We start from the raw sequence: 398 nt of genomic DNA, 5'->3' as shown, positions 1-398 counted from the left end.
GGGATGATTTCTCACTTTCTGTCTCTCTGTCTCTCTCTGTCTTTCTGGCGAGCACATGCCTTATAGCAAAAACCTCTCCAAAAAAATAATAAATAAAATAAAATAAAATTCTCTCCTAATGGTGAGTTGAGCCCTGCCACTCAATGGGAGAATCAGCAGAACCTTTAGGATCTTATTTGGAATTGACATTCTCTTTTACAATTTTGTTCCTGTTTATTTTTAAATTTTGTTTTTGTTTCACTTGAAAGATGATACTCAGTTTTAAACATTAAAAGTGTACAAGTTGCTCTATTACAATAAAACTAAATGTGTATACACACACAAACACACACACACACACATACACACACACAGAGTCATGAGCTACCTAGCCGCTTTGTTTCTCTCACTATCATGTG

Source organism: Tupaia chinensis, unplaced genomic scaffold, assembly GCF_000334495.1.
Source record: "Tupaia chinensis unplaced genomic scaffold, TupChi_1.0 Scaffold000634_1, whole genome shotgun sequence".
In the NCBI taxonomy this organism is placed as follows: Eukaryota; Metazoa; Chordata; class Mammalia; order Scandentia; family Tupaiidae; genus Tupaia; species Tupaia belangeri.
The sequence above is the reverse complement of the archived record's forward strand: the minus strand, read 5'-3'. Positions refer to the sequence as shown.